The sequence below is a fragment of the Salvelinus namaycush genome, chromosome 9 (assembly GCF_016432855.1).
Source record: "Salvelinus namaycush isolate Seneca chromosome 9, SaNama_1.0, whole genome shotgun sequence".
NCBI classification, from domain to species: Eukaryota; Metazoa; Chordata; class Actinopteri; order Salmoniformes; family Salmonidae; genus Salvelinus; species Salvelinus namaycush.
In genome coordinates, this window is record NC_052315.1 from 2,165,638 (window position 1) to 2,184,940 (window position 19,303).

General features: G+C 45.7%; 1 pseudogene; it reads left to right on the plus strand.

Moving 5' to 3' along the window:
• The first annotated feature begins 6,196 nt into the window (after nt 1-6,196).
• The window catches only part of LOC120053607, a 35,606-nt pseudogene continuing 22,499 nt past the window's right edge, over nt 6,197-19,303 (plus strand).

Below are 19,303 nucleotides of genomic sequence, written 5' to 3' on the forward strand. Positions count from 1 at the left end.
CAGACAGACAACAGGACTGTTGTTAGATGACGATAGCTAGGATACGGTTCATCAGAAAACAGCGATGTGATGAGTCACCCAGGGCTGTTGCCCAGCAACCCCCTTCAGAGATGGAGGCTGTTCAATTATCTCTTCCAGACAGAACGGAGAGCGCTGCCCAGACCAGACAGAAGAGGAGAGCCGAGCAGAGGAGGAGAGGAGGGGAGGAGACAAGGGCAGAGGAGGAGAGAAGAGGAGAGCCGAGCAGAGGAGGGGAGGAGACGAGGGCAGAGGAGGAGAGCCGAGCAGAGGAGAGGAGGAGAGCCGAGCAGAGGAGGGGAGGAGGAGGAGGAGACAAGGGCAGAGGAGGGGAGGAGGAGGAGGGGAGGAGAAGGAGGAGGAGACAAGGGCAGAGGAGGGGAGCCGAGCAGAGGAGGGGAGGAGGAGGAGTCAACACACCCAATAACGGCTCTCTAAAAGTCCTCTGTGGCTTTTGATTGGCTTCCTCTTGATGGCAAAGCAATGCCAATAGGTTTATTTCATAACCTGTCGACTATTGTACAGCAAGAGGCATTTTGGTTAATTCTATTATTTGGATGTGAATGGATGTGATTGGATGTGTATGGATATGATTGTATATGATTGAACTTAATACACAACAACATACTCAACTGCCGTGAAACATCTTATGAGGTCGCATGAAATCTCTTTGCAAAATCAAATCCACCCCTATTCCTTAAACCCACCTGTAATGCCCTACCTTAGATGGCTCCTGGAGACAATGATGCTTTAGTTACACTGGTACCTGACAGTCATCTGGGATCACCGACTGGAGCAGGTGGTTGGGACTTGGAAGGAAGGTCATTGCCGATTCTGAGATGTTGTTGATTATAGTAGTTTGTTCCAACAAGCATTCATATATATATATTGTCAATGTTTGCTCCTTTTCTATCAGGCCATTTAAATATGTAGCCTATGAAAAAACAAAATGATTCTGGAATATTCATTTGAAATATGAATCATGAGTAAAGCTTTGGGAAAGAGGAAAATAGCTTGGTTTGTTGTCACATTGCGCCATCTTGTGGTCAGAAATGCACATAGCAAGGCGTCATCAAAGACCGTACGGTATGAAGAGAGGCAGAAACTGCTTCTCCAATAGAAACCCCCGATCACTCTTGTAGGCGATGTCATGGCGACGTTGACTAGCTAAGAGTCTAACGGTCATCTCGCCTCGAACTAAGGATCTGCAGGCCGTCAAAATCAAAGACCCACCTTCCATATAAAGTTGTTTTGGTCGAAAATGAAAACGTGTTAGTATGTAATTTTCACAAGGTTGGAGTAATAACATGTTCAACTAATTAAGACATTGGCTCTAATCTAGTTTGTCCCTTTCGATTTCGAGAAAATTAACAACTAAGGAAGAATTTGTCACTTCTCTCATTGACAAACCCCAAACCCTGTCCTGCTTGGTCTGTTTCTCAAGCTTTCCTGGAAGTCTCGTGATGTCATTTCTCAATCTTCTCAGAGAGGAACAGGTGAAGGTTAGGGGAGAGAAGTGAAGAAACTTTGACCCCGGCTGTTGGGACTTGAGGAAAATGGCGGAAGCGGATGTTGTGTTTGAATCAGATGGAGTAGAGATAAGAGTGAGAGGAACAGGAAGTAAGAGAAGCAAAGTGGTCGTGGAATCTAGCAAATCCAAGCCTAGTTCGGAGTCTTTTTTGGTCAGAGTAAGGGTTTTGGATCGATGTTACCCGGGAGATCCGTTTGAAGTCTCTATAAAAATCGTGGATGAGTTAGATGAGGTGGAGTCGGTGAGAGTAACGAGAAGTGGGCTTTTTTGGGTTTTCTGTGTGTCTAGAAGGCGCGTGCTTTACACCTCATGAAGATATCGGATTGGAATGTGTTGTATGTAGGGCTGTGGCGGTCATGACTTTTCATCAGCCGGTGATTGTCCAGCAAATAACTGCCGGTCTCACAGTAATTGACCGTTAATTATCATAAACACGTTTATTATCTCCTGGCTTCCACACATGCTGATCTTTGGAACATCTACATTTTAAAAAGTCTAATAAATCCATTTAATATAGCCTAAACCATCACAATAAATCCATTATTTATTTTAGACAGGTCTAAAGAAGCATGATATGAAGAAAATGTAGTCTATTTCAGAAGAACAGAATAGCATACTCTGAGGTGTCTGGGACTATGGCTTTGAATTCCGTGGCATTATTTTATAGTATGAAGAACACAATTGAACATAGCTGAATAAGGATTTGAGGAAGTGCGCACATGCAGCTATTCTGTGTTGAGCGGTTAACAAAAAAAAACAGGTACTCCTATATGCTTAATTTAGAGTTATTTATGTAACTTTAGTTGTGATACAAATGTTGGGTTATATGTTTAGATTTTGAATACATTCTGAGGCTGTATGAAAAGCATGAGCTCTGCTTTCTTTACTGTTTCCGGCTGTACACACTTCATCAGTCTCTCATTCACAATTTGACAAGCACGTCATAATGCCTCGAATTTCTCTTTTAGACTCTCAGAACTAATAGCTGACAAATATGTCAGATACACTACATGGCCAAAAGTATGTGGACTCCTGAGTATCTTCTCCCCAGGTATATTTCTTTTGGCACTAGAGCCCCTTGGCTGCACCATTAGAGCTAAGGAGGATATAAATGGAATCACTTTGAGTGGTCATGACTTAGAAACCAACCTATACTCTGATGATATCTTAGTAACACTGTAAAGTCCCAGCTGTTCGATACCATGGGTGCTACAGTTCATAAGAGCATTTGGCTCATGTTCTGGATCTATATCATGATTTATATACTGTTCTGGATATAAAGTGAATAGGAGGGAGACTGCACCTTTTCAACCCACCGTGGTACTGCTCCCTTCATATGAAAACCACAAGGTCTCAAATACCTAGGGAGAAATATCAGGTTACCGATCAATAAGATATTTAATGTAAATGGACAAGGTCTCTTAATGTCATCTCTAATGGTTTATAGGAGATGGACAGTTCTATCGTTATCACTATGGGGTAAAGGTGATAAAGATGACTATCGTTCCTTATGTCAGCTATACCACTTCAGTTCCCTCAGTACTGGTTTAAAGAGATACATCGTTTATTTTCTGGCTTTTTGTGGAAATATATATATAAAGTTGGTCCTCATCTTTATTTGTATTAGTGGTTTTATAATGTCAGATACCTATTGTCATGTGGTTATTAAGTCTTATAATGCCAGATACCCATTGTCATGTGGTTATTAAGTCTTATAATGTCAGATACCCATTGTCATGCCGTTATTACATTTACATTACATTTAAGTCATTTAGCAGACGCTCTTATCCAGAGCGACTTACATTTAACCTTTTTTTATTTAACTAGGCAAGTCAGTTAAGAACAAACTCTTATTTTTTTTTTTTCAATGACGGCCTAGGAACAGTGGGTTAACTGCCTTGTTCAGGGGCAGAACGACAGATTTGTACCTTGTCAACTCGGGGATTTGAACTTGCAACCTTTCGGTTACTAGCCCAATGCTCTAACCACTAGGCTACCCTGCTACCCTGCCGCCTTATGAAGTCTTATAATGCCAGATACCCATTGTCATGTGGTTATTAAGTCTTATAATGTCAGATACCCATTGTCATGCTGTTATGAAGTCTTATAATGCCAGATACCCATTGTCATGTGGTTATTAAGTCTTATAATGCCAGATACCCATTGTCATGTGGTTATTAAGTCTTATAATGCCAGATACCCATTGTCATGCCGTTATGAAGTCTTATAATGCCAGATGCCCATTGTCATGCCGTTATGAAGTCTTCTAATGCCAGATACCCATTGTCATGCCGTTATGAAGTCTTATAATGCCAGATGTCCATTGTCATGCCGTTATAAAGTCTTATAATGTCAGATACCTATTGTCATGCCATTATGAAGTCTTATAATGCCAGATGCCCATTGTCATGCCGTTATGAAGTCTTATAATGCCAGATGCCCATTGTCATGCCGTTATGAAGTCTTATAATGCCAGTCATGGGTTATATGCTTGTCATGGGTTATACAAATGGGGAATAGTAGGCAGCTGGGAGTGGTTAGAGGAACACATTGTAACAGAACATAGAAATCATTATGCTATTACAACAAGTTCTACTGTAAGATAGATAACCCACTGCTTGAGTTTTCGTGTGAAGTGGCAAAGATACTTCATAAAATGATATCTATCAGTGGAGCATCTCTCCCTTCATGTCCAATAGGGAACAACCTCTTGTTTACTGCAGGGAGAAAGACATTGGCTAATATTACCTGGCAACGCCAAAACATCAGTCAGGTGGGGCAGGTCGTAAACGAAGGTGATATGAAACCATTTAAAGAGTTGGTAGAGCAGAGTTTGGTCTGATCGATATGGCATTTCTACCTTATTTGCAGCTCAAATCAATAATAAAATATATTTACTCAATTGATGTGGGATCTAAATGTGTGATGGACACTGAGGGGTGCAGCTAATGGGAAAGGAACGGTTTCCTGGTTGGCCTCTCCTCCCCAAACACACTGAGGGGTGCAGCTAATGGGAAAGGAAGGGTTTCCTGGTTGGCCTCTCCTCCCCAAACACACTGAGGGGTGCAGCTAATGGGAAAGGAAGGGTTTCCTGGTTGGCCTCTCCTCCCCAAACACACTGAGGGGTGCAGCTAATGGGAAAGGAACGGTTTCCTGGTTGGCCTCTCCTCCCCAAACAGCAACATCCCTACTCCGTTACCTTGGGAACAAGACATGTGTGTATCTCTCACCGCAGTACAGTGGGATGCAATATGGAAAAACACTAGCAATATGCAACTGTGTAAGGTATATAATTATTCAAATGAAGTTCTTACATAGGGCTTATATAAAACCTCACTTGTTGAAAGAAAAAATATCAAAGCCTTTCAGATTTGGCATAGCTGCGGTGAGGTTGGTAAACTAATGCATCTGTTCTGGAAATGTCCGGCCGTCAAATTTTTTTGGACAGAAGTAGTTGATATTGTGTCTTTAATTTTGAACGCATGTATTCCACTTTGTTCTGTAGTGTGCTTGCTAGGAAGTAGGGTGGACAATATCCAACCTAGAGCCACGCATCATTGCACTGACCTTCCTATCGGTCAAACGAACAATACTAATGAATTGGAAACAGTGTAAACCTCAGTGGTTCAGCATGGACATTTGGTTAAGGGAATTCGTGGATTTATTGAGTACGGAAAGAGCGGCATCGGCCCTGCAGGACTCTGGTCTAGATGGTCTCTGGGACAGTATAAAAGTTAAATATAGTTAGTTAATTCAATAAAAGATAAATATATATATTTTTTTTAATATGTCATATGTATATCAAAGAGCCTAATATATTAATGGCCTGTATTTGTTTGTGAACTGTACCCCCCCACGCTTGACTCCTGCCTGGCCACACATGATGCCTGGCTTGCTATGGCAGGGCTCGCTGAGTGTCCTGCGTTTCCTGGTAGGACCCAGGCGACCCCCCCTCTATTGTTTATTGTCATGTCGTTATTCTCTTTCTAAATGTAAAATAAAGTATAAAATGGACAAACTATAAGAATCTGGTAGCAGCAGCTGTGATGTGTGTTAGTGTAGCAGATGGGGAACTTACTCCTAAGCCTGAAGTGTCCCTCTTGCATCGCCTCATTAGCTAGCTTTTGAGGTGGAGCGATCGGATAAGACACTTGAGGGGGGCAGTTGTGTGTGTTTGTGAGGCAGAGGCCTCGAGTTCACGCCAGGTATGGGCTAAATCGGGAGGAAGTGGTACTCGCTAAGCAAGCAGCTCAATATTAAATAGGTGTTCTCATAACTGTATACTCAGTGTATATAGAAACTGTATCAGACCGCTGCCTGACGGTATGGGAGAGAACAGCCTGTTGGTATCAGACCTCTGCCCCTCTCCAAATGAGTATTTTTGTTTCCTTACCCTGTACAGTAGGTGGCGTCAATACACCCGTAGGTTGTAGTCTGCCATTAAACCTCAAAGAATAAGAAGGACGAGGCGAAGCGAGAGGCTTTAATCTGTCCACGATAAGCAGACCACCTGCCTTCGGGACACCGACTAACACTGTTAGGGCGGAGACAAGATTACCTCGCCATTACATACAGTATCTCTGCTCTTCCGCCATTTCTCACGCCACATCCGGTTGTGCAGCAGCCATTTTGTCTGTTCATGCAAGTCCACCCCTCACGGTCAAGAACTGCGTTCCCCCTTCGAAAATAACCAGAAATATTGTTTTTTTTGTATATTATGTGGCACTTATACGGATTTAAAAATTACAAGTTCGAAGATGCTTTTCTCTTCGAAATAAATAGCGTAATTTTAGTTGTGTGCGCGAATAATTAAGGTTATGTCGTGCGAGGAAAGCTACTTAGCCATCAGACGCTATCTGACTGATGAGCGGGAGCCGTACGCACCAGGGACCCATGGCAATACTAAAAGAAAGATTCGTAAAGCAGCCGCTTGCTATGTCGTGCGGAATGGCACACTGTACTACCAGAGAAGACAGAAAGGCCTGGATGAATTCACCGAGTTGGAAGTGGTGTTGCAGGCTGGTCGGAGGAAGGAACTTATCGACGAGTCACACATTGTCGCCGGAGAAGAGCACCTCAACCAGCATCACACTTGGGAATCCATTTCTCAGAAGTATTGGTGGAGAGGTAAAATATAATTCTATAGCTAAATTATCTAGCGACACTTTTTTGTTTATTAGGCCAGAGAACACGCGTAAAAGAAAACACCAGCTGGTATATTTCCTTCGCAGTTTGTTAGCCATATGGCTCGCTAGCTAGTTAACCGGTGTCTGATTGGTCAATCAATGTATGGTACGCTTAAAGGAGCAATATGCAGAAATCATTCCGCCATTTCCTGGTTGCAAAAATTCTAATAGTTCGCCTAATTTCAGTTTGTGACAAAACAAAGTCATTCTACAGACAATCATTGCACCATCTAAACAGCTGTGAATAATTGGTTTGTATTTTCAGATATTAAATGTTGTATTTTCAGCTATTTGAAGCTGGTGTACCAAACCGAATTTAAAAGACAGCAAAAACTAAACGGGAAGCATAGAAATTGTACACAGAACAGATACACCACCAAGACTGGCTTTCAATGAGAATGACATCTTTAACTTTCATATCTATGTGAATTTGGTGGGTTACCCAAAAAAGTTAAATATTTTAGTTTTAAGTTATGTGCAGGTTGAGTCATACCTGCAGTCCCCATGGTTATATCTGTGGGGCAGGCGGGTTTAGGGTTATGAAATATTGCGTAGATAAAGGGTAGTAGAGCCCCGTACAGGCATGGATTTTAAGCCTTATCCTAAGCCCGCACCGTTCAGGCCACCGTTTCTAAACCCAGAGGTGCCACATCGTGATACTCCTGTGAATGCTTGCCGAACAGGCCGAGTCAATGAGAGAAGTAAAAAAATTCTTCCTTTTTTAGTTGTTCGTTTTCTCAATCTAAATGCACAACCTAGATTAGAGACAACGTCTTAAGTAGTTGAACTTGTTACTTCCAACCTCGTGAAAATGACACGTTTTAATGTTCTTTAAAAAAACAACAACTTCATATCGAAGGATTTGATTTGACGACCTGAACATATACAGTTCGGCGAGAAACGACCATGAGACCCGATGACGTGTTTTTACAATGTACATTTTTAGTCATTTAGCAGACGCTCTTATCCATAGCGACTTACAGGATCAAGTGCTTTGCTCAAGGGCACGTCGGCATATTTTTTTCCACCTAGTCTGCTCGGGGATTCGGACCAGCGACCTTTCTGTTTCTGGCCCACCACTCTTAACCGGTAGGCTACCTGCCGCATGAGCTTTGATAGCCAACGCTGCCATACATCGACTGCAGTTCTCTTCATATTGTACGGCCTTTGTTCAGGCCCTACCCAGGTCAATTGCCTCTGCGAAATTGAAGGCCCGGCCGTAACAGAAATCAGAAATAACTTCTCCCCGCCCCATTAGTTAATTCATTAGCTGCTCCCCTCTCACTCCCTGCATGCAGCTCGCTCTGCGCATGGCTCTCTGAGTATCCATCGCAACAGCTCTGTTTTTTCCCCCTTTCTTTTTTGATTGAACCTTTATTCAACTAGGCAGTTAAGAACAAATTCTTATTTACAATGACGGCCTACAACCGGCCAAACTCAGACTACGCTGGGCGCCGCCCTATGGGTCTCCCAATCACGGCCGGTTGTGATCGTCTGGATTCGAACCAGGTTGTCTGTAGTGACGTCTCTAGCTGAAATGCAGTGCCTTAGACCGCTGCGCCACTTGGGAGTCCGCTTGCTCTGCTCAGTGAAGAGCCGTGAGAGAGCAGTGAGCTACTTTTCGTCACTCAACTCCGACAAAACTCAAGTGACATTTTATTATTTTCTGTGAAATAATCTCTCCTTCTATTTGACGAGGTTGAAAGCACTTCTGACACCATGTTATGATCTTAGTCAGATATGACTGTACCACGCAGCAGAGGACGTGCAGATGGCTCAGCTTCAAACCCGAGCCCTGGCCATTTTGTCTCTGTGTCCAGTATGATGGAAATTTAGAAGTAGTTTTGTGAAACAATGCTAACTAGCGTTACCCGTAGCGCAATAACTTGAAGCCTATCTGCTAGCATGCTAGACTCCGAGACATAAAAATTGTATCCACGAGTTCATCGGACTCTGAGGAAATAGATAAAGTGCCTCATTGCCAATATCCTGAAGTATCACATTTTCTAAAAACAGATCATGATGTCAAGAATTGTTCACATGGTGTTCTATAATCTATATTTGAACTTTATGAATAAATATGTAACAAAAACAATCAAACTGTCATTTGGAAATTTTGCACAGAGTTCAGTTTTTAGAGTTATTGCATTTTCTTCCCGGTCCCTAAACGTCTTTGCTCTGCAAAAAAGTAGAGATAACAGAGAACCTCACCGAACTAGATTGACGCATCCATTCTATGGATTTATGACATTCGGGTGAGGTTCTCTGTTATCTCTACTTTTTTTTGCGGAGCAAAGACATTCTTTAGTTCTATTTATTCTTCTAGGGCAGCATATGACAGAAGAGAAGCTGCATGTATCTAATTATAGACAAGTTGACTAACAAAAATAGCCCAATGTTTTCGGAAAAATTAAACAAATCGTTGCACTGTCTGACTCTAGTCTACGGCGCATTTTCTATATTAGCGGGTTTCACTTTATCACATCTAGATGGGCGGACGGGTTATTTAACAAGTTGTTATATGGGTTATAATACGGGTTATTAGCAATTGTGGGTGAACCAACAGCTGACCCGCACACCACTGGTCCACTTGTTCAACACACCACTGGTCCACTTGTTCAACACACCACTGGTCCACTTGTTCAACACACCACTGGTCCACTTGTTCAACACACCACTGGTCCACTTGTTCAACACACCACTGGTCCACTTGTTCAACACACCACTGGTCCACTTGTTCAACACACCACTGGTCCACTTGTTCAACACACCACTGGTCCACTTGTTCAACACACCACTGGTCCACTTGTTCAACACACCACTGGTCCACTTGTTCAACACACCACTGGTCCACTTGTTCAACACACCACTGGTCCACTTGTTCAACACACCACTGGTCCACTTGTTCAACACACCACTGGTCCACTTGTTCAACACACCACTGGTCCACTTGTTCAACACACCACTGGTCCACTTGTTCAACACACCACTGGTCCACTTGTTCAACACACCACTGGTCCACTTGTCACCACACCACTGGTCCACTTGTCACCACACCACTGGTCCTCTTGTCAACACACCACGCATAAATATAAAAATACCAACCTCTCCCCGTGTTTCAGAAACGGACATTTGTTGTCCAAAATGTCTCCTTGTCATTGACGTGATGAGTATACTGCTGCACCATAACGATGAAGGCAATACATCTAGCTACTGAAACCATTCAGTGTGTAGGCATACTGCTGCACCATAACGATAAAGGCAATACATCTAGCTACTGAAACCATTCAGTGTGTAGGCATACTGCTGCACCATAACGATAAAGGCAATACATCTAGCTACTGAAACCATTCAGTGTGTAGGCATACTGCTGCACCATAACGATGAAGGCAATACATCTAGCTACTGAAACCATTCAGTGTGTAGGCATACTGCTGCACCATAACGATGAAGGCAATACATCTAGCTACTGAAACCATTCAGTGTGTAGGCATACTGCTGCACCATAACGATGAAGGCAATACATCTAGCTACTGAAACCATTCAGTGTGTAGGCATACTGCTGCACCATAACGATAAAGGCAATACATCTAGCTACTGAAACCATTCAGTGTGTAGGCATACTGCTGCACCATAACGATGAAGGCAATACATCTAGCTACTGAAACCATTCAGTGTGTAGGCATACTGCTGCACCATAACGATAAAGGCAATACATCTAGCTACTGAAACCATTCAGTGTGTAGGCATACTGCTGCACCATAACGATGAAGGCAATACATCTAGCTACTGAAACCATTCAGTGTGTAGGCATACTGCTGCACCATAACGATGAAGGCAATACATCTAGCTACTGAAACCATTCAGTGTGTAGGCATACTGCTGCACCATAACGATGAAGGCAATACATCTAGCTACTGAAACCATTCAGTGTGTAGGCATACTGCTGCACCATAACGATGAAGGCAATACATCTAGCTACTGAAACCATTCAGTGTGTAGGCATACTGCTGCACCATAACGATGAAGGCAATACATCTAGCTACTGAAACCATTCAGTGTGTAGGCATACTGCTGCACCATAACGATGAAGGCAATACATCTAGCTACTGAAACCATTCAGTGTGTAGGCATACTGCTGCACCATAACGATGAAGGCAATACATCTAGCTACTGAAACCATTCAGTGTGTAGGCATACTGCTGCACCATAACGATGAAGGCAATACATCTAGCTACTGAAACCATTCAGTGTGTAGGCATACTGCTGCACCATAACGATAAAGGCAATACATCTAGCTACTGAAACCATTCAGTGTGTAGGCATACTGCTGCACCATAACGATGAAGGCAATACATCTAGCTACTGAAACCATTCAGTGTGTAGGCATACTGCTGCACCATAACGATGAAGGCAATACATCTAGCTACTGAAACCATTCAGTGTGTAGGCATACTGCTGCACCATAACGATGAAGGCAATACATCTAGCTACTGAAACCATTTAGTGTGTAGGCATACTGCTGCACCATAACGATAAAGGCAATACATCTAGCTACTGAAACCATTCAGTGTGTAGGCATACTGCTGCACCATAACGATGAAGGCAATACATCTAGCTACTGAAACCATTCAGTGTGTAGGCATACTGCTGCACCATAACGATGAAGGCAATACATCTAGCTACTGAAACCATTCAGTGTGTAGGCATACTGCTGCACCATAACGATAAAGGCAATACATCTAGCTACTGAAACCATTCAGTGTGTAGGCATACTGCTGCACCATAACGATGAAGGCAATACATCTAGCTACTGAAACCATTCAGTGTGTAGGCATACTGCTGCACCATAACGATGAAGGCAATACATCTAGCTACTGAAACCATTCAGTGTGTAGGCATACTGCTGCACCATAACGATAAAGGCAATACATCTAGCTACTGAAACCATTCAGTGTGTAGGCATACTGCTGCACCATAACGATGAAGGCAATACATCTAGCTACTGAAACCATTCAGTGTGTAGGCATACTGCTGCACCATAACGATGAAGGCAATACATCTAGCTACTGAAACCATTCAGTGTGTAGGCATACTGCTGCACCATAACGATGAAGGCAATACATCTAGCTACTGAAACCATTCAGTGTGTAGGCATACTGCTGCACCATAACGATGAAGGCAATACATCTAGCTACTGAAACCATTCAGTGTGTAGGCATACTGCTGCACCATAACGATGAAGGCAATACATCTAGCTACTGAAACCATTCAGTGTGTAGGCATACTGCTGCACCATAACGATGAAGGCAATACATCTAGCTACTGAAACCATTCAGTGTGTAGGCATACTGCTGCACCATAACGATGAAGGCAATACATCTAGCTACTGAAACCATTCAGTGTGTAGGCATACTGCTGCACCATAACGATGAAGGCAATACATCTAGCTACTGAAACCATTCAGTGTGTAGGCATACTGCTGCACCATAACGATGAAGGCAATACATCTAGCTACTGAAACCATTCACTGTGTAGGCATACTGCTGCACCATAACGATGAAGGCAATACATCTAGCTACTGAAACCATTCAGTGTGTAGGCATACTGCTGCACCATAACGATGAAGGCAATACATCTAGCTACTGAAACCATTCAGTGTGTAGGCATACTGCTGCACCATAACGATGAAGGCAATACATCTAGCTACTGAAACCATTCAGTGTGTAGGCATACTGCTGCACCATAACGATGAAGGCAATACATCTAGCTACTGAAACCATTCAGTGTGTAGGCATACTGCTGCACCATAACGATGAAGGCAATACATCTAGCTACTGAAACCATTCAGTGTGTAGGCATACTGTTCGTTGTTTCATACATCAATGTGATTAACCCTGTGCCCTCCCAGGTATCCTGAAGCAGGTGAAGGACTACATGAGGCAGTGTAGCCAGTGCCAGAACAGACAGGACCGGAGAGGGCTATCGGAGGACCGTAGCGGATCCAGACTGGTGGGCCGACCGGGGAGACCGAGGAGGGTCACAACCCCAGCCAGTGACGAGGAGGATGAGGAGGAGGACGACGAGATGGACTTGGTGACTTCCATTCATCACAAGACCAAGAGCCCCAGGACTGTGGCTAAACACGAACTGGTCTTTGTCAGTGTTGTTGTATTTTATGGGGGGATATGGCCTCTTTACTGATACTATACTGTCTAGTGTTGTCTTAGGTCTCTCTCTGTCTTGTCTTAGGTCTCTCTCTCTGTGTCTAGTGTTGTCTTAGGTCTCTCTCTCTGTGTCTAGTGTTGTCTTAGGTCTCTCTCTCTCTGTCTAGTGTTGTCTTAGGTCTCTCTCTCTGTGTCTAGTGTTGTCTTAGGTCTCTCTCTCTGTGTCTAGTGTTGTCTTAGGTCTCTCTCTCTGTGTCTAGTGTTGTCTTAGGTCTCTCTCTCTGTGTCTAGTGTTGTCTTAGGTCTCTCTCTCTGTGTCTAGTGTTGTCTTAGGTCTCTCTCTCTGTGTCTAGTGTTGTCTTAGGTCTCTCGCTCTGTGTCTAGTGTTGTCTTAGGTCTCTCACTCTGTGTCTAGTGTTGTCTTAGGTCTCTCTCTCTCTGTCTAGTGTTGTCTTAGGTCTCTCTCTCTCTGTCTAGTGTTGTCTTAGGTCTCTCTCTGTCTAGTGTTGTCTTAGGTCTCTCTCTCTGTGTCTAGTGTTGTCTTAGGTCTCTCTCTCTCTGTCTAGTGTTGTCTTAGGTCTCTCTCTCTCTGTCTAGTGTTGTCTTAGGTCTCTCTCTGTCTAGTGTTGTCTTAGGTCTCTCTCTCTCTGTCTAGTGTTGTCTTAGGTCTCTCACTCTGTGTCTAGTGTTGTCTTAGGTCTCTCACTCTGTGTCTAGTGTTGTCTTAGGTCTCTCTCTCTCTGTCTAGTGTTGTCTTAGGTCTCTCTCTCTCTGTCTAGTGTTGTCTTAGGTCTCTCTCTGTCTAGTGTTGTCTTAGGTCTCTCTCTCTCTGTCTAGTGTTGTCTTAGGTCTCTCTCTCTCTGTCTAGTGTTGTCTTAGGTCTCTCTCTCTCTGTCTAATGTTGTCTTAGGTCTCTCTCTCTCTGTCTAGTGTTGTCTTAGGTCTCTCTCTCTGTCTTGTCTTAGGTCTCTCTCTCTGTGTCTGGTGTTGTCTTAGGTCTCTCTCTCTGTGTCTGGTGTTGTCTTAGGTCTCTCTCTCTCTGTGTCTAGTGTTGTCTTAGGTCTCTCTCTCTCTGTGTCTAGTGTTGTCTTAGGTCTCTCTCTCTCTGTGTCTAGTGTTGTCTTAGGTCTCTCTCTCTGTGTCTAGTGTTGTCTTAGGTCTCTCTCTCTCTGTGTCTAGTGTTGTCTTAGGTCTCTCTCTCTCTGTGTCTAGTGTTGTCTTAGGTCTCTCTCTCTGTGTCTAGTGTTGTCTTAGGTCTCTCTCTCTCTGTCTAGTGTTGTCTTAGGTCTCTCTCTCTCTGTGTCTAGTGTTGTCTTAGGTCTCTCTCTCTCTGTGTCTAGTGTTGTCTTAGGTCTCTCTCTCTCTGTGTCTAGTGTTGTCTTAGGTCTCTCTCTCTCTGTGTCTAGTGTTGTCTTAGGTCTCTCTCTCTCTGTGTCTAGTGTTGTCTTAGGTCTCTCTCTCTCTCTGTGTCTAGTGTTGTCTTAGGTCTCTCTCTCTCTCTGTGTCTAGTGTTGTCTTAGGTCTCTCTCTCTCTGTGTCTAGTGTTGTCTTAGGTCTCTCTCTCTCTGTCTAGTGTTGTCTTAGGTCTCTCTCTCTCTGTCTAGTGTTGTCTTAGGTCTCTCTCTCTCTGTCTAGTGTTGTCTTAGGTCTCTCTCTCTCTGTCTAGTGTTGTCTTAGGTCTCTCTCTCTCTGTCTAGTGTTGTCTTAGGTCTCTCTCTCTCTGTCTAGTGTTGTCTTAGGTCTCTCTCTCTCTGTCGTCTTAGGTCTCTCTCTCTCTGTGTCTAGTGTTGTCTTAGGTCTCTCTCTCTCTGTGTCTAGTGTTGTCTTAGGTCTCTCTCTCTCTGTGTCTAGTGTTGTCTTAGGTCTCTCTCTCTCTGTGTCTAGTGTTGTCTTAGGTCTCTCTCTCTCTGTGTCTAGTGTTGTCTTAGGTCTCTCTCTCTCTGTGTCTAGTGTTGTCTTAGGTCTCTCTCTCTCTGTGTCTAGTGTTGTCTTAGGTCTCTCTCTCTCTGTCTAGTGTTGTCTTAGGTCTCTCTCTCTCTGTCTAGTGTTGTCTTAGGTCTCTCTCTCTCTGTCTAGTGTTGTCTTAGGTCTCTCTCTCTCTGTCTAGTGTTGTCTTAGGTCTCTCTCTCTCTGTCTAGTGTTGTCTTAGGTCTCTCTCTCTCTGTCTAGTGTTGTCTTAGGTCTCTCTCTCTCTGTCTAGTGTTGTCTTAGGTCTCTCTCTCTCTGTCTAGTGTTGTCTTAGGTCTCTCTCTCTCTGTCTAGTGTTGTCTTAGGTCTCTCTCTCTCTGTCTAGTGTTGTCTTAGGTCTCTCTCTCTCTGTCTAGTGTTGTCTTAGGTCTCTCTCTCTCTGTCTAGTGTTGTCTTAGGTCTCTCTCTCTCTGTCTAGTGTTGTCTTAGGTCTCTCTCTCTCTGTCTAGTGTTGTCTTAGGTCTCTCTCTCTCTGTCTAGTGTTGTCTTAGGTCTCTCTCTCTCTGTCTAGTGTTGTCTTAGGTCTCTCTCTCTCTGTCTAGTGTTGTCTTAGGTCTCTCTCTCTCTGTCTAGTGTTGTCTTAGGTCTCTCTCTCTCTGTCTAGTGTTGTCTTAGGTCTCTCTCTCTCTGTCTAGTGTTGTCTTAGGTCTCTCTCTCTCTGTCTAGTGTTGTCTTAGGTCTCTCTCTCTCTGTCTAGTGATGTCTTAGGTCTCTCTCTCTCTGTCTAGTGTTGTCTTAGGTCTCTCTCTCTCTGTCTAGTGTTGTCTTAGGTCTCTCTCTCTCTGTCTAGTGTTGTCTTAGGTCTCTCTCTCTCTGTCTAGTGTTGTCTTAGGTCTCTCTCTCTCTGTCTAGTGTTGTCTTAGGTCTCTCTCTCTGTGTCTAGTGTTGTCTTAGGTCTCTCTCGCTCTGTCTAGTGTTCCAGGAGAACAGTAGTCATGACTCCCTGTGTTATCTATCCAGGAGGACAGTAGTCATTGCTCCCTGTATTGTGTTGCAGGTGGACAGTAAGGGCGTGGTGAAGCAGTACCTTCCCAGACACGGTCAGACGATGCTGGACAAGCTGAACCAGCAGCGCCTCGACAACCAGTTCTGTGACATCACGCTGCTGATCGAGGGGGAGGAGCACAGGGCTCACAAGGCCGTGCTGGCCGCCTGCAGCGACTACTTTAATGAGCTGTTTATAGAGAAGGGAGCCGTGTCCAGTCATGAAGCGGTGGTCGACCTCTCAGGTGAGACATGGAGAAGGTGCTGGCCCCCTGCAGGGACTACTTTAATGAGCTGTTTATAGAGAAGGGAGCCGTGTCCAGTCAGGAAGCGGTGGTCGACCTCTCAGGTGAGACATGGAGAAGGTGCTGGCCCCCTGCAGCGACTACTTTAATGAGCTGTTTATAGAGAAGGGAGCCGTGTCATGAAGCGGTGGTCGACCTCTCAGGTGAGACATGGAGAAGGTGCTGGCCCCCTGCAGCGACTACTTTAATGAGCTGTTTATAGAGAAGGGAGCCGTGTCCAGTCAGGAAGCGGTGGTCGACCTCTCAGGTGAGTCATGGAGAAGGTGCTGGCCCCCTGCAGCGACTACTTTAATGAGCTGTTTATAGAGAAGGGAGCCGTGTCCAGTCAGGAAGCGGTGGTCGACCTCTCAGGTGAGACATGGAGAAGGTGCTGGCCCCCTGCAGCGACTACTTTAATGAGCTGTTTATAGAGAAGGGAGCCGTGTCCAGTCAGGAAGCGGTGGTCGACCTCTCAGGTGAGACATGGAGAAGGTGCTGGCCCCCTGCAGCGACTACTTTAATGAGCTGTTTATAGAGAAGGGAGCCGTGTCACGAAGCGGTGGTCGACCTCTCAGGTGAGACATGGAGAAGGTGCTGGCCCCCTGCAGGGACTACTTTAATGAGCTGTTTATAGAGAAGGGAGCCGTGTCCAGTCAGGAAGCGGTGGTCGACCTCTCAGGTGAGACATGGAGAAGGTGCTGGCCCCCTGCAGCGACTACTTTAATGAGCTGTTTATAGAGAAGGGAGCCGTGTCACGAAGCGGTGGTCGACCTCTCAGGTGAGTCATGGAGAAGGTGCTGGCCCCCTGCAGCGACTACTTTAATGAGCTGTTTATAGAGAAGGGAGCCGTGTCCAGTCATGAAGCGGTGGTCGACCTCTCAGGTGAGTCATGGAGAAGGTGCTGGCCGCCTGCAGGGACTACTTTAATGAGCTGTTTATAGAGAAGGGAGCCGTGTCCAGTCAGGAAGCGGTGGTCGACCTCTCAGGTGAGTCATGGAGAAGGTGCTGGCCACCTGCAGCGACTACTTTAATGAGCTGTTTATAGAGAAGGGAGCCGTGTCCAGTCAGGAAGCGGTGGTCGACCTCTCAGGTGAGACATGGAGAAGGTGCTGGCCCCCTGCAGCGACTACTTTAATGAGCTGTTTATAGAGAAGGGAGCCGTGTCCAGTCAGGAAGCGGTGGTCGACCTCTCAGGTGAGTCATGGAGAAGGTGCTGGCCACCTGCAGCGACTACTTTAATGAGCTGTTTATAGAGAAGGGAGCCGTGTCCAGTCAGGAAGCGGTGGTCGACCTCTCAGGTGAGACATGGAGAAGGTGCTGGCCCCCTGCAGCGACTACTTTAATGAGCTGTTTATAGAGAAGGGAGCCGTGTCCAGTCAGGAAGCGGTGGTCGACCTCTCAGGTGAGACATGGAGAAGGTGCTGGCCCCCTGCAGCGACTACTTTAATGAGCTGTTTATAGAGAAGGGAGCCGTGTCACGAAGCGGTGGTCGACCTCTCAGGTGAGACATGGAGAAGGTGCTGGCCACCTGCAGCGACTACTTTAATGAGCTGTTTATAGAGAAGGGAGCCGTGTCACGAAGCGGTGGTCGACCTCTCAGGTGAGTCATGGAGAAGGTGCTGGCCCCCTGCAGCGACTACTTTAATGAGCTGTTTATAGAGAAGGGAGCCGTGTCACGAAGCGGTGGTCGACCTCTCAGGTGAGTCATGGAGAAGGTGCTGGCCCCCTGCAGCGACTACTTTAATGAGCTGTTTATAGAGAAGGGAGCCGTGTCCAGTCAGGAAGCGGTGGTCGACCTCTCAGGTGAGTCATGGAGAAGGTGCTGGCCGCCTGCAGCGACTACTTTAATGAGCTGTTTATAGAGAAGGGAGCCGTGTCAAGTCAGGAAGCGGTGGTCGACCTCTCAGGTGAGTCATGGAGAAGGTGCTGGCCCCCTGCAGCGACTACTTTAATGAGCTGTTTATAGAGAAGGGAGCCGTGTCCAGTCATGAAGCGGTGGTCGACCTCTCAGGTGAGACATGGAGAAGGTGCTGGCCCCCTGCAGCGACTACTTTAATGAGCTGTTTATAGAGAAGGGAGCCGTGTCACGAAGCGGTGGTCGACCTCTCAGGTGAGACATGGAGAAGGTGCTGGCCCCCTGCAGCGACTACTTTAATGAGCTGTTTATAGAGAAGGGAGCCGTGTCACGAAGCGGTGGTCGACCTCTCAGGTGAGACATGGAGAAGGTGCTGGCCCCCTGCAGCGACTACTTTAATGAGCTGTTTATAGAGAAGGGAGCCGTGTCCAGTCATGAAGCGGTGGTCGACCTCTCAGGTGAGACATGGAGAAGGTGCTGGCCCCCTGCAGCGACTACTTTAATGAGCTGTTTATAGAGAAGGGAGCCGTGTCCAGTCAGGAAGCGGTGGTCGACCTCTCAGGTGAGTCATGGAGAAGGTGCTGGCCCCCTGCAGCGACTACTTTAATGAGCTGTTTATAGAGAAGGGAGCCGTGTCCAGTCAGGAAGCGGTGGTCGACCTCTCAGGTGAGACATGGAGAAGGTGCTGGCCCCCTGCAGCGACTACTTTAATGAGCTGTTTATAGAGAAGGGAGCCGTGTCCAGTCAGGAAGCGGTGGTCGACCTCTCAGGTGAGACATGGAGAAGGTGCTGGCCCCCTGCAGCGACTACTTTAATGAGCTGTTTATAGAGAAGGGAGCCGTGTCACGAAGCGGTGGTCGACCTCTCAGGTGAGACATGGAGAAGGTGCTGGCCCCCTGCAGCGACTACTTTAATGAGCTGTTTATAGAGAAGGGAGCCGTGTCACGAAGCGGTGGTCGACCTCTCAGGTGAGACATGGAGAAGGTGCTGGCCCCCTGCAGGGACTACTTTAATGAGCTGTTTATAGAGAAGGGAGCCGTGTCAGGAAGCGGTGGTCGACCTCTCAGGTGAGTCATGGAGAAGGTGCTGGCCCCCTGCAGCGACTACTTTAATGAGCTGTTTATAGAGAAGGGAGCCGTGTCCAGTCAGGAAGCGGTGGTCGACCTCTCAGGTGAGACATGGAGAAGGTGCTGGCCCCCTGCAGCGACTACTTTAATGAGCTGTTTATAGAGAAGGGAGCCGTGTCCAGTCAGGAAGCGGTGGTCGACCTCTCAGGTGAGTCATGGAGAAGGTGCTGGCGCCTGCAGCGA